This window comes from Oncorhynchus gorbuscha, linkage group LG16, assembly GCF_021184085.1.
Source record: "Oncorhynchus gorbuscha isolate QuinsamMale2020 ecotype Even-year linkage group LG16, OgorEven_v1.0, whole genome shotgun sequence".
Classification (NCBI taxonomy): Eukaryota; Metazoa; Chordata; class Actinopteri; order Salmoniformes; family Salmonidae; genus Oncorhynchus; species Oncorhynchus gorbuscha.
Window position 1 is genome coordinate 32,291,154 of NC_060188.1, and position 12,902 is coordinate 32,304,055.

The window sequence follows — 12,902 nt, forward strand, 5'->3', positions numbered from 1 at the left end:
ACTGAAGATACTAGAACAGTTGAAACTGGAGCAAAGAACAATGGCCAGGCACACATTATCAATATCAAGTCTCCAATGACATGTCAGGTTTGTCAGCCTGGGAGCATGGTTCTATGTGCAGGGCCCCATTGGCCAGTCCAATGCAAACTGGAGCAGCAGCATGGCCATGTTGGGGACCAGCCATATCTGATTCTGTCATTTTACTTGTAAGACTAGACTCTACTGGAGCCTGTTTGAACTGGTTTGTCAAGGAATTTTATTCTGACCACCTGAATCAAAGTAGAGAGACATTATCCATATCAAGTCTCCAATGATATGATGCAAATAAAGAAAAGGACACCGAATAGGGTTCGAACCTGGAGAAGACCCCATTGATTTCAACAAACGCCTTAGCCACTCCCATCGCAGCACATGTTAAACTACTGCAGCATAAATACTGGAGGCTGAGACAGATTCTGTCATTTTTACACTTTGTATCCGAGGACACTTGACAGGGCCAAACAGGAAGGATATACACCCATTTGCCAAAGCACAGCCCCCACACCACCTAGGAGGGTTAAATCTTCAATGGCCTGTGAGCAGGGTTCAACCATCCTGAGACAAGGATTTCGAGTCCAACGCCTTAACCTCTCGGCCATCACAGCATCTCCTCTTACCTACAGACCCTTAGCCAGTCCGCTATCTCGTTCTGTCCATTTTACCTCTAAAGTGACCAGATTATTGCTATTGAAGAGCCTACTTGAAACATTTGTCATGGAAGATCAATTCTGAGCACTTGAATCAAAGGACATGTCCAAGCATTATCCATATCAAGTCCCCAATGACATGTTACAAATAAAGAGTGGATTGTCAAAGCGCTGCTCGCAGGGTTCAAACCTGCACTGGGCAACCCCAATGGATTTTGAGTCCAACGATTTAACCATTCTGCAATCACAGCTTTCTGAGTTACCTCACACAAGGACAAAAGTATCCAAATTCAACTGCCTAGTTGACATTTATTTCAAGCAAAGTTTTTTTTAAAGCAATTTTCTAAGCAGTTCAATCGTGGGACGAGCACATAAAGTAAGGACCATTTAAATTCAAAGGAGATAGACCCAATTATTAAAGGTCTACTTTATCATCACCCAGTAAGCAGAGTTGAAAACTGTACAGGGAGAATATATTGGACTTCAATTACAATGCTTAAACCACTTAGCCATCACAGCAGTAGGAATCTAAGGAAATTGATGAGAAGAAAGCAGAAGTGGGCTATATGCTTCAAGCAAGTTAAGAACATGGGTGGGGAGACCCCATTGAAATTCAGGTCCAACGTCTAAAGAACTCGGCCATTGCAGCTGTTGGAATGCAAGTAAAGGGATTGGGATTTGGAAACAGACATCATTGGTGAAAAATGGTAAACTTGATGGCACAACATTTTGATCTTATTGCGCCAAGTAAACTCGGTCCTTTCCAAAGCTGTGAAGGTTGGAAGTTTAATGTGCAAGTCAAAAAACTATGTGCAGAGAAAGTACAAGTGGACTATTCACTGAGAATAAGATTTTAAAAGAGCAGAGAGACCCCATGGGGTTTCAAGTCTGAGGACATACCCACCTGGCTCTCAGAATTTCCATAATAAATCTAATACAAACAACAGTATCTGTACTGAAGATACTATTTGAACTGTTTGCTAATGCAGATATACTCTGAGCAACTGAATCAAAGAACAAGTCCACGCATTAAGCACACATTATCAATATCAAGTCTCCAATGACATGTTGCAAATAAAGACTGGTTTGTCAAAGCGCTGTGAGCAGGGTTCGAATATGTGCAGGGAGACCCCATTGGATTTCAAGTCCAATGCAATTTACCAGTCGGCAATCGCAGCTTGCTATGTTAAAAACCAGCCAGCTATCTGATTCTGTACATTTTACTTCTGTAAAGACTAGACTTTCTACTTAAGAGCCTGTTTGAACTGTTTGTCAAGGAATTTTATTCTGACCACCTGAATCAAAGTACAGGTCCAGACATTATCCATATCAAGTCTCCAATGATATGATGCAAATAAAGACTGCTTTGTCAAAGCGCTGTGAGCAGGGTTCGAACCTGCGCGGGAGACCCCATTGGATTTCAAGTCCAACGCCTTAACCACTCGGCCATCGCAGCTTGCTATGTTAAAAACCAGGCCTTAACCAGTCGGCTATCTGATTCTGTACATTTTTACTTCTGTAAAGACTAGACTTTCTACTGAAGAGCCTATTTGAACTGTTTGTCACGGAAAAAATATTCTGATCACTTGAATCAAAGGACGAGTCCATGCATTAAGCACATTATCCATATCATGTCACCTAGGATATGTTAAAAAAGAAAACTGGTTTGTCAAAGCGCTGTGAGCAGGGTTCGAAACTGCGCGGGGAGACCCCATTGGATTTCAAGTCCAACGCCTTAACCACTCGGCCATCACAGCATCTCCTCTTACCTACAGACCCTTAGCCAGTCCGCTATCTGATTCTGTCCATTTTACTTCTAAAGACCAGATTATTGCTACTGAAGAGCCTATTTGAAACATTTGTCAAGGAAAAAATTTCTGAGCACTTGAATCAAAGGACATGTCCAAGCATTATCCATATCAAGTCCCAATGACATGTTACAAATAAAGAGTGGATTGTCAAAGCGCTGCTGAGCAGGGTTCAAACCTGCACTGGGCAACCCCATTGGATTTTGAGTCCAACGATTTAACCATTCTGCAATCACAGCTTTCTGAGTTACCTCACACAAGGACAAAAACCAAATTCAACTGCCTAGTTGATTTATTTGTAAGCATTTTTACTTTTAAGCAATTTTCTAAGACAGTTCAATCTGAACGAGCACATAAAGTGAACCATTTAAATTCAAAGGAGATAGACCCAATTATTAAAGGTCTACTTTATCATCACCCAGTAAGCAGAGTTGAAAACTGTACAGGGAGAATATATTGGACTTCAATTACAATGCTTAAACCACTTAGCCATCACAGCAGTAGGAATTAAGGAAATTGATGAGAAGAAAGCAGAAGTGGGCTATATGCTTCAAGCTTAAGAACATGGGTGAGACCCCATTGAAATTCAGGTCCAACTCTAAAGAACTGAATTGCAGCTGTTGGAATGCAAGTAAACGGGATTTGGAAACAGACATCATTGGTGAAAAATGGTAAACTTGATGGCACAACATTTTGATCATGTTGCAAATAAAGACTGGTCCTTTCCAAAGCTGTGAAGGGGAAGTTTAATGTGCAAGTCAAAAAACTATGTGCAGAGAAAGACCCCATTGGACTTTCACTGAGAATAAGATTTTAAAACTCAGAGAGACCCCAGGGGTTTCAAGTCTAAACATACCACCTGGCTCTCTGATTTTCCATTTTACTTCTAATAAAACAACAGTTCTGTACTGAAGATACTATTTGAACTGTTTGTCAATGCAGATATACTCTGAGCAACTGAATCAAAGAACAAGTCCACGCATCCAGACATTATCAATATCAAGTCTCCAATGACATGTTGCAAATAAAGACTGGTTTGTCAAAGCGCTGTGAGCAGGGTTCGAATATGTGCAGGAGACCCCATTGGATTTCAAGTCCAATGCAATTTACCACTCGGCAATCGCAGCTTGCTATGTTAAAAACCAGCCAGCTATCTGATTCTGTACATTTTACTTCTGTAAAGACTAGACTTTCTACTGAAGAGCCTGTTTGAACTGTTTGTCAAGGAATTTTATTCTGACCACCTGAATCAAAGTACAGGTCCAGACATTATCCATATCAAGTCTCCAATGATATGATGCAAATAAAGACTGCTTTGTCAAAGCGCTGTGAGCAGGGTTCGAACCTGCGCGGGGAGACCCCATTGGATTTCAAGTCCAACGCCTTAACCACTCGGCCATCACAGCTTGCTATGTTAAAAACCAGGCCTTAACCAGTCGGCTATCTGATTCTGTACATTTTTACTTCTGTAAAGACTAGACTTTCTACTGAAGAGCCTATTTGAACTGTTTGTCACGGAAAAAATATTCTGATCACTTGAATCAAAGGACGAGTCCATGCATTAAGCACATTATCCATATCATGTCACCTAGGATATGTTAAAAATGAAAACTGGGTTGCCATGGCGCTGTGAGCAGGGTTCGAACCTGCGCGGGGAGACCCCATTGGATTTCGAGTCCAACGCCTTAACCTCTCGGCCATCACAGCATCTCCTCTTACCTACAGACCCTTAGCCAGTCCGCTATCTCGTTCTGTCCATTTTACCTCTAAAGTGACCAGATTATTGCTATTGAAGAGCCTACTTGAAACATTTGTCATGGAAGATCAATTCTGAGCACTTGAATCAAAGGACATGTCCAAGCATTATCCATATCAAGTCCCCAATGACATGTTACAAATAAAGAGTGGATTGTCAAAGCGCTGCTCGCAGGGTTCAAACCTGCACTGGGCAACCCCAATGGATTTTGAGTCCAACGATTTAACCATTCTGCAATCACAGCTTTCTGAGTTACCTCACACAAGGACAAAAGTATCCAAATTCAACTGCCTAGTTGACATTTATTTCAAGCAAAGTTTTTTTTTAAGCAATTTTCTAAGCAGTTCAATCGTGGGACGAGCACATAAAGTAAGGACCATTTAAATTCAAAGGAGATAGACCCAATTATTAAAGGTCTACTTTATCATCACCCAGTAAGCAGAGTTGAAAACTGTACAGGGAGAATATATTGGACTTCAATTACAATGCTTAAACCACTTAGCCATCACAGCAGTAGGAATCTAAGGAAATTGATGAGAAGAAAGCAGAAGTGGGCTATATGCTTCAAGCAAGTTAAGAACATGGGTGGGGAGACCCCATTGAAATTCAGGTCCAACGTCTAAAGAACTCGGCCATTGCAGCTGTTGGAATGCAAGTAAAGGGATTGGGATTTGGAAACAGACATCATTGGTGAAAAATGGTAAACTTGATGGCACAACATTTTGATCTTATTGCGCCAAGTAAACTCGGTCCTTTCCAAAGCTGTGAAGGTTGGAAGTTTAATGTGCAAGTCAAAAAACTATGTGCAGAGAAAGTACAAGTGGACTATTCACTGAGAATAAGATTTTAAAAAGAGCAGAGAGACCCCATGGGGTTTCAAGTCTGAGGACATACCCACCTGGCTCTCAGAATTTCCATAATAAATCTAATACAAACAACAGTATCTGTACTGAAGATACTATTTGAACTGTTTGCTAATGCAGATATACTCTGAGCAACTGAATCAAAGAACAAGTCCACGCATTAAGCACACATTATCAATATCAAGTCTCCAATGACATGTTGCAAATAAAGACTGGTTTGTCAAAGCGCTGTGAGCAGGGTTCGAATATGTGCAGGGAGACCCCATTGGATTTCAAGTCCAATGCAATTTACCAGTCGGCAATCGCAGCTTGCTATGTTAAAAACCAGCCAGCTATCTGATTCTGTACATTTTACTTCTGTAAAGACTAGACTTTCTACTTAAGAGCCTGTTTGAACTGTTTGTCAAGGAATTTTATTCTGACCACCTGAATCAAAGTACAGGTCCAGACATTATCCATATCAAGTCTCCAATGATATGATGCAAATAAAGACTGCTTTGTCAAAGCGCTGTGAGCAGGGTTCGAACCTGCGCGGGGAGACCCCATTGGATTTCAAGTCCAACGCCTTAACCACTCGGCCATCGCAGCTTGCTATGTTAAAAACCAGGCCTTAACCAGTCGGCTATCTGATTCTGTACATTTTTACTTCTGTAAAGACTAGACTTTCTACTGAAGAGCCTATTTGAACTGTTTGTCACGGAAAAAATATTCTGATCACTTGAATCAAAGGACGAGTCCATGCATTAAGCACATTATCCATATCATGTCACCTAGGATATGTTAAAAATGAAAACTGGGTTGCCATGGCGCTGTGAGCAGGGTTCGAACCTGCGCGGGGAGACCCCATTGGATTTCGAGTCCAACGCCTTAACCTCTCGGCCATCACAGCATCTCCTCTTACCTACAGACCCTTAGCCAGTCCGCTATCTCGTTCTGTCCATTTTACCTCTAAAGTGACCAGATTATTGCTATTGAAGAGCCTACTTGAAACATTTGTCATGGAAGATCAATTCTGAGCACTTGAATCAAAGGACATGTCCAAGCATTATCCATATCAAGTCCCCAATGACATGTTACAAATAAAGAGTGGATTGTCAAAGCGCTGCTCGCAGGGTTCAAACCTGCACTGGGCAACCCCAATGGATTTTGAGTCCAACGATTTAACCATTCTGCAATCACAGCTTTCTGAGTTACCTCACACAAGGACAAAAGTATCCAAATTCAACTGCCTAGTTGACATTTATTTCAAGCAAAGTTTTTTTAAAAGCAATTTTCTAAGCAGTTCAATCGTGGGACGAGCACATAAAGTAAGGACCATTTAAATTCAAAGGAGATAGACCCAATTATTAAAGGTCTACTTTATCATCACCCAGTAAGCAGAGTTGAAAACTGTACAGGGAGAATATATTGGACTTCAATTACAATGCTTAAACCACTTAGCCATCACAGCAGTAGGAATCTAAGGAAATTGATGAGAAGAAAGCAGAAGTGGGCTATATGCTTCAAGCAAGTTAAGAACATGGGTGGGGAGACCCCATTGAAATTCAGGTCCAACGTCTAAAGAACTCGGCCATTGCAGCTGTTGGAATGCAAGTAAAGGGATTGGGATTTGGAAACAGACATCATTGGTGAAAAATGGTAAACTTGATGGCACAACATTTTGATCTTATTGCGCCAAGTAAACTCGGTCCTTTCCAAAGCTGTGAAGGTTGGAAGTTTAATGTGCAAGTCAAAAAACTATGTGCAGAGAAAGTACAAGTGGACTATTCACTGAGAATAAGATTTTAAAAAGAGCAGAGAGACCCCATGGGGTTTCAAGTCTGAGGACATTACCCACCTGGCTCTCAGAATTTCCATAATAAATCTAATACAAACAACAGTATCTGTACTGAAGATACTATTTGAACTGTTTGCTAATGCAGATATACTCTGAGCAACTGAATCAAAGAACAAGTCCACGCATTAAGCACACATTATCAATATCAAGTCTCCAATGACATGTTGCAAATAAAGACTGGTTTGTCAAAGCGCTGTGAGCAGGGTTCGAATATGTGCAGGGAGACCCCATTGGATTTCAAGTCCAATGCAATTTACCAGTCGGCAATCGCAGCTTGCTATGTTAAAAACCAGCCAGCTATCTGATTCTGTACATTTTACTTCTGTAAAGACTAGACTTTCTACTTAAGAGCCTGTTTGAACTGTTTGTCAAGGAATTTTATTCTGACCACCTGAATCAAAGTACAGGTCCAGACATTATCCATATCAAGTCTCCAATGATATGATGCAAATAAAGACTGCTTTGTCAAAGCGCTGTGAGCAGGGTTCGAACCTGCGCGGGGAGACCCCATTGGATTTCAAGTCCAACGCCTTAACCACTCGGCCATCGCAGCTTGCTATGTTAAAAACCAGGCCTTAACCAGTCGGCTATCTGATTCTGTACATTTTTACTTCTGTAAAGACTAGACTTTCTACTGAAGAGCCTATTTGAACTGTTTGTCACGGAAAAAATATTCTGATCACTTGAATCAAAGGACGAGTCCATGCATTAAGCACATTATCCATATCATGTCACCTAGGATATGTTAAAAATGAAAACTGGGTTGCCATGGCGCTGTGAGCAGGGTTCGAACCTGCGCGGGAGACCCCATTGGATTTCGAGTCCAACGCCTTAACCTCTCGGCCATCACAGCATCTCCTCTTACCTACAGACCCTTAGCCAGTCCGCTATCTCGTTCTGTCCATTTTACCTCTAAAGTGACCAGATTATTGCTATTGAAGAGCCTACTTGAAACATTTGTCATGGAAGATCAATTCTGAGCACTTGAATCAAAGGACATGTCCAAGCATTATCCATATCAAGTCCCCAATGACATGTTACAAATAAAGAGTGGATTGTCAAAGCGCTGCTCGCAGGGTTCAAACCTGCACTGGGCAACCCCAATGGATTTTGAGTCCAACGATTTAACCATTCTGCAATCACAGCTTTCTGAGTTACCTCACACAAGGACAAAAGTATCCAAATTCAACTGCCTAGTTGACATTTATTTCAAGCAAAGTTTTTTTTTAAAGCAATTTTCTAAGCAGTTCAATCGTGGGACGAGCACATAAAGTAAGGACCATTTAAATTCAAAGGAGATAGACCCAATTATTAAAGGTCTACTTTATCATCACCCAGTAAGCAGAGTTGAAAACTGTACAGGGAGAATATATTGGACTTCAATTACAATGCTTAAACCACTTAGCCATCACAGCAGTAGGAATCTAAGGAAATTGATGAGAAGAAAGCAGAAGTGGGCTATATGCTTCAAGCAAGTTAAGAACATGGGTGGGGAGACCCCATTGAAATTCAGGTCCAACGTCTAAAGAACTCGGCCATTGCAGCTGTTGGAATGCAAGTAAAGGGATTGGGATTTGGAAACAGACATCATTGGTGAAAAATGGTAAACTTGATGGCACAACATTTTGATCTTATTGCGCCAAGTAAACTCGGTCCTTTCCAAAGCTGTGAAGGTTGGAAGTTTAATGTGCAAGTCAAAAAACTATGTGCAGAGAAAGTACAAGTGGACTATTCACTGAGAATAAGATTTTAAAAGAGCAGAGAGACCCCATGGGGTTTCAAGTCTGAGGACATTACCCACCTGGCTCTCAGAATTTCCATAATAAATCTAATACAAACAACAGTATCTGTACTGAAGATACTATTTGAACTGTTTGCTAATGCAGATATACTCTGAGCAACTGAATCAAAGAACAAGTCCACGCATTAAGCACACATTATCAATATCAAGTCTCCAATGACATGTTGCAAATAAAGACTGGTTTGTCAAAGCGCTGTGAGCAGGGTTCGAATATGTGCAGGGAGACCCCATTGGATTTCAAGTCCAATGCAATTTACCAGTCGGCAATCGCAGCTTGCTATGTTAAAAACCAGCCAGCTATCTGATTCTGTACATTTTACTTCTGTAAAGACTAGACTTTCTACTTAAGAGCCTGTTTGAACTGTTTGTCAAGGAATTTTATTCTGACCACCTGAATCAAAGTACAGGTCCAGACATTATCCATATCAAGTCTCCAATGATATGATGCAAATAAAGACTGCTTTGTCAAAGCGCTGTGAGCAGGGTTCGAACCTGCGCGGGAGACCCCATTGGATTTCAAGTCCAACGCCTTAACCACTCGGCCATCGCAGCTTGCTATGTTAAAAACCAGGCCTTAACCAGTCGGCTATCTGATTCTGTACATTTTTACTTCTGTAAAGACTAGACTTTCTACTGAAGAGCCTATTTGAACTGTTTGTCACGGAAAAAATATTCTGATCACTTGAATCAAAGGACGAGTCCATGCATTAAGCACATTATCCATATCATGTCACCTAGGATATGTTAAAAATGAAAACTGGGTTGCCATGGCGCTGTGAGCAGGGTTCGAACCTGCGCGGGAGACCCCATTGGATTTCGAGTCCAACGCCTTAACCTCTCGGCCATCACAGCATCTCCTCTTACCTACAGACCCTTAGCCAGTCCGCTATCTCGTTCTGTCCATTTTACCTCTAAAGTGACCAGATTATTGCTATTGAAGAGCCTACTTGAAACATTTGTCATGGAAGATCAATTCTGAGCACTTGAATCAAAGGACATGTCCAAGCATTATCCATATCAAGTCCCCAATGACATGTTACAAATAAAGAGTGGATTGTCAAAGCGCTGCTCGCAGGGTTCAAACCTGCACTGGGCAACCCCAATGGATTTTGAGTCCAACGATTTAACCATTCTGCAATCACAGCTTTCTGAGTTACCTCACACAAGGACAAAAGTATCCAAATTCAACTGCCTAGTTGACATTTATTTCAAGCAAAGTTTTTTTTTAAGCAATTTTCTAAGCAGTTCAATCGTGGGACGAGCACATAAAGTAAGGACCATTTAAATTCAAAGGAGATAGACCCAATTATTAAAGGTCTACTTTATCATCACCCAGTAAGCAGAGTTGAAAACTGTACAGGGAGAATATATTGGACTTCAATTACAATGCTTAAACCACTTAGCCATCACAGCAGTAGGAATCTAAGGAAATTGATGAGAAGAAAGCAGAAGTGGGCTATATGCTTCAAGCAAGTTAAGAACATGGGTGGGGAGACCCCATTGAAATTCAGGTCCAACGTCTAAAGAACTCGGCCATTGCAGCTGTTGGAATGCAAGTAAAGGGATTGGGATTTGGAAACAGACATCATTGGTGAAAAATGGTAAACTTGATGGCACAACATTTTGATCTTATTGCGCCAAGTAAACTCGGTCCTTTCCAAAGCTGTGAAGGTTGGAAGTTTAATGTGCAAGTCAAAAAACTATGTGCAGAGAAAGTACAAGTGGACTATTCACTGAGAATAAGATTTTAAAAAGAGCAGAGAGACCCCATGGGGTTTCAAGTCTGAGGACATTACCCACCTGGCTCTCAGAATTTCCATAATAAATCTAATACAAACAACAGTATCTGTACTGAAGATACTATTTGAACTGTTTGCTAATGCAGATATACTCTGAGCAACTGAATCAAAGAACAAGTCCACGCATTAAGCACACATTATCAATATCAAGTCTCCAATGACATGTTGCAAATAAAGACTGGTTTGTCAAAGCGCTGTGAGCAGGGTTCGAATATGTGCAGGGAGACCCCATTGGATTTCAAGTCCAATGCAATTTACCAGTCGGCAATCGCAGCTTGCTATGTTAAAAACCAGCCAGCTATCTGATTCTGTACATTTTACTTCTGTAAAGACTAGACTTTCTACTTAAGAGCCTGTTTGAACTGTTTGTCAAGGAATTTTATTCTGACCACCTGAATCAAAGTACAGGTCCAGACATTATCCATATCAAGTCTCCAATGATATGATGCAAATAAAGACTGCTTTGTCAAAGCGCTGTGAGCAGGGTTCGAACCTGCGCGGGAGACCCCATTGGATTTCAAGTCCAACGCCTTAACCACTCGGCCATCGCAGCTTGCTATGTTAAAAACCAGGCCTTAACCAGTCGGCTATCTGATTCTGTACATTTTTACTTCTGTAAAGACTAGACTTTCTACTGAAGAGCCTATTTGAACTGTTTGTCACGGAAAAAATATTCTGATCACTTGAATCAAAGGACGAGTCCATGCATTAAGCACATTATCCATATCATGTCACCTAGGATATGTTAAAAATGAAAACTGGGTTGCCATGGCGCTGTGAGCAGGGTTCGAACCTGCGCGGGGAGACCCCATTGGATTTCGAGTCCAACGCCTTAACCTCTCGGCCATCACAGCATCTCCTCTTACCTACAGACCCTTAGCCAGTCCGCTATCTCGTTCTGTCCATTTTACCTCTAAAGTGACCAGATTATTGCTATTGAAGAGCCTACTTGAAACATTTGTCATGGAAGATCAATTCTGAGCACTTGAATCAAAGGACATGTCCAAGCATTATCCATATCAAGTCCCCAATGACATGTTACAAATAAAGAGTGGATTGTCAAAGCGCTGCTCGCAGGGTTCAAACCTGCACTGGGCAACCCCAATGGATTTTGAGTCCAACGATTTAACCATTCTGCAATCACAGCTTTCTGAGTTACCTCACACAAGGACAAAAGTATCCAAATTCAACTGCCTAGTTGACATTTATTTCAAGCAAAGTTTTAAAAAAAGCAATTTTCTAAGCAGTTCAATCATGGGACGAGCACATAAAGTAAGGACCATTTAAATTCAAAGGAGATAGACCCAATTATTAAAGGTCTACTTTATCATCACCCAGTAAGCAGAGTTGAAAACTAGGGTAATTTCAGTGTAGGAAAGGATGAAACAGCGTCTGTGCCACCAGTAAGTACAGATAGTAGTATAAATCCCCTGGCACAGTCCCCGCAGCCGGACAACTTTCTCACGGTTTCTGGTAGGAAATGCTGTAGGAACGCTCAACCGGTGTCGCTCATTCAGCAGACAGAAACTTTCAACCGGTTCTCCCCATTAAGCAGCGGGTCGGTGTCAGAGGCCGAGTCTTCTCTGGTCTCTACTCCTCCCGTTACGGGGTCTGAGACGCCGAAGCTTCCCACCATTAGCTCTGACAAATTGAAAACTCTAGTCATTGGCGACTCCATTACCCGCAGTATTAGACTTAAAGCGAATCATCCAGCGATCATACACTGTTTACCCGGGGCAGGGCTACCGACGTTAAGGCTAATCTGAAGATGGTGCTGGCTAAAGCTAAAACTGGCGAGTGTAGAGAGTATAGAGATATTGTTATCCACGTCGGCACCAACGATGTTAGGATGAAACAGTCAGAGATCACCAAGCGCAACATAGCTTCTGCGTGCATATCAGCTAGAAAGATGTGTCGGCATCGAGTAATTGTCTCTGGCCCCCTCCCAGTTAGGGGAGTGATGAGCTCTACAGCAGAGTCTCACAACTCAATCGCTGGTTGAAAACTGTTTTCTGCCCCTCCCAAAAGATAGAATTTGTAGATAATTGGCCCTCTTTCTGGGACTCGCCCACAAACAGGACCAAGCCTGACCTGCTGAGGAGTGACGGACTCCATCCTAGCTGGAGGGGTGCTCTCATCTTATCTGCCAACATAGACAGGGCTCTAACTCCTCTAGCTCCACAATGAAATAGGGTGCAGGCCAGGCAGCAGGCTATTAGCCAGCCTGCCAGCATAGTGGAGTCTGCCACTAGCATAGTTAGTGTAGTCAGCTTAGCTATCACCATTGAGACCGTGTCTGTGCCTCGACCTGGGTTGGGCAAAACTAAACATGGCGGTGTTTGCCTTAGCAAT

At 41.8% G+C, this 12,902-nt stretch overlaps 12 non-coding genes across 12 annotated transcripts; all 12 read right to left on the bottom strand.

The window, feature by feature from the left end:
- Positions 1-2,061: 2,061 nt before the first annotated feature.
- trnas-uga lies at positions 2,062-2,142 on the bottom strand. The gene has a single exon. It is a non-coding gene; the product is annotated as a tRNA-Ser (tRNA).
- A 219-nt stretch (positions 2,143-2,361) lies between these two features.
- trnas-uga lies at positions 2,362-2,443 on the bottom strand. The gene has a single exon. It is a non-coding gene; the product is annotated as a tRNA-Ser (tRNA).
- A 1,375-nt stretch (positions 2,444-3,818) lies between these two features.
- trnas-uga lies at positions 3,819-3,900 on the bottom strand. The gene has a single exon. It is a non-coding gene; the product is annotated as a tRNA-Ser (tRNA).
- Positions 3,901-4,119: 219 nt separating this feature from the next.
- Positions 4,120-4,201, bottom strand: trnas-cga. The gene has a single exon. It is a non-coding gene; the product is annotated as a tRNA-Ser (tRNA).
- Positions 4,202-5,619: 1,418 nt separating this feature from the next.
- Positions 5,620-5,701, bottom strand: trnas-uga. The gene has a single exon. It is a non-coding gene; the product is annotated as a tRNA-Ser (tRNA).
- A 219-nt stretch (positions 5,702-5,920) lies between these two features.
- Positions 5,921-6,002, bottom strand: trnas-cga. The gene has a single exon. It is a non-coding gene; the product is annotated as a tRNA-Ser (tRNA).
- Positions 6,003-7,421: 1,419 nt separating this feature from the next.
- trnas-uga lies at positions 7,422-7,503 on the bottom strand. Its single transcript has one exon. It is a non-coding gene; the product is annotated as a tRNA-Ser (tRNA).
- A 219-nt stretch (positions 7,504-7,722) lies between these two features.
- On the bottom strand, positions 7,723-7,803 carry trnas-cga. Its single transcript has one exon. It is a non-coding gene; the product is annotated as a tRNA-Ser (tRNA).
- Positions 7,804-9,222: 1,419 nt separating this feature from the next.
- trnas-uga lies at positions 9,223-9,303 on the bottom strand. Its single transcript has one exon. It is a non-coding gene; the product is annotated as a tRNA-Ser (tRNA).
- Positions 9,304-9,522: 219 nt separating this feature from the next.
- On the bottom strand, positions 9,523-9,603 carry trnas-cga. Its single transcript has one exon. It is a non-coding gene; the product is annotated as a tRNA-Ser (tRNA).
- Positions 9,604-11,022: 1,419 nt separating this feature from the next.
- On the bottom strand, positions 11,023-11,103 carry trnas-uga. Its single transcript has one exon. It is a non-coding gene; the product is annotated as a tRNA-Ser (tRNA).
- Positions 11,104-11,322: 219 nt separating this feature from the next.
- trnas-cga lies at positions 11,323-11,404 on the bottom strand. Its single transcript has one exon. It is a non-coding gene; the product is annotated as a tRNA-Ser (tRNA).
- Between the last annotated feature and the right edge of the window lie 1,498 nt (positions 11,405-12,902).